Raw genomic sequence first — 1,264 nt, 5'->3', positions numbered from 1 at the left:
TCCCTGGCGGTTGTTATCTTTCTATTGCCACTGTTCACGTGGCGTGTTAAGTTTTGTGCGAGTGATACACTTTTCTTTGCAGACACATCGGACACTCGCCGTCGATACACGAGCAAATCGGGAAGCTTTCTTAATGGTGTGGTAATGGGCTCGTCCAAACGAGATAGCTTGTTTATATTATTTTCTGAGGCCTGCTGACCTACCCATCTTACTGCGCTAATGCTATTAGGACCTAAATCTTTTGAGAGATGACTAATACTTTGCTAGACGAGCTTGTATGTACACTGATAAGCCAAAACGTTATAACCAGCTGCGTGTTGGTCCTCGTCTGGAGCGCAATTCTACAGCTGTTTTGCTTAGCACGGATTTTGCGAGTCCTTGGTGGGTTTTGGGAACCGTCTGGCACCTGGTAGCTAATCACAGTTCGCGCAATTCCCGTAAATTGTGGGCTGGTGACTGGTGTCCGATAGCGTGTCAGACTATAGTGGGCAGGGGCACTAGTGTGTGGAGAGTAAGTTGGAAATGTGGGTCTCACGGGGAGCGTGCCAGAGATAAGTCCCTGCAGTCGCACTGTCATATGTGTCCTCGATAGCTCAGTCGGATAGAGCGTTTGCCATGTAAGCAGGAGATCCCGGGTTCGAGTCCCGGTCGGGGCACACATTTTCAACTGTCCCCGTTGATGTTTACCAAGCCTGTAAGCAGCTAATGGTCTAGATTTCATTGTAATTTCAGTCTTTCAACCACTTCCCATAAGTTGTCACGGCAGTAGCAAACTAACAGCCGATCAGCTTCGCCGTTTTCGAGGTGTTAGTTCCTAGGTGCCGAGCATAACAATCTGGCCTTTATGCTAGGAATTTACAAACAAGACCATAAATTATTTATGCGCTGGAGTTGTCAGTTTCATATTCATCCTAATAAATATAAATCAGAAATACCATTAGTAATGAGTTAATGTATTGGGACAATTCTATAGAAAGCTCGATCTCCCAGGTGCTTGGTTATCGACTTTACGCAATAATTAACTGTTCACCTCTTTACAGTAAATACTGGGTGGTATAAATGAAGTGCAGCTACCCACACAGATCCATTGTGGGCTGTACTTATCGTAAGGCAGCGAAACTTAGTACGTATACTGATGCGTTAATCCAGAACAGATCTACGCTGGGAAAAAATTACATCCACTTTTGGCCACCAAGTGCAAATCTGGCGCTCTACACAGTCTCGTCGACGTCTCCTGCGCTCATATTGAACAAACTGTGTAGGC

At 45.6% G+C, this 1,264-nt stretch overlaps 1 non-coding gene across 1 annotated transcript; it reads left to right on the top strand.

Annotated features, from left to right (window-relative positions):
• Positions 1–582: 582 nt before the first annotated feature.
• On the top strand, positions 583–656 carry Trnat-ugu (transfer RNA threonine (anticodon UGU)). The gene has a single exon. It is a non-coding gene; the product is annotated as a tRNA-Thr (tRNA).
• The last annotated feature ends 608 nt before the right edge of the window (positions 657–1,264 follow it).

Source organism: Schistocerca cancellata, chromosome 2 (genome assembly GCF_023864275.1).
Source record: "Schistocerca cancellata isolate TAMUIC-IGC-003103 chromosome 2, iqSchCanc2.1, whole genome shotgun sequence".
Classification (NCBI taxonomy): domain Eukaryota; kingdom Metazoa; phylum Arthropoda; class Insecta; order Orthoptera; family Acrididae; genus Schistocerca; species Schistocerca cancellata.
The sequence above is the reverse complement of the archived record's forward strand: the minus strand, read 5'-3'. Positions and strand labels throughout refer to the sequence as shown.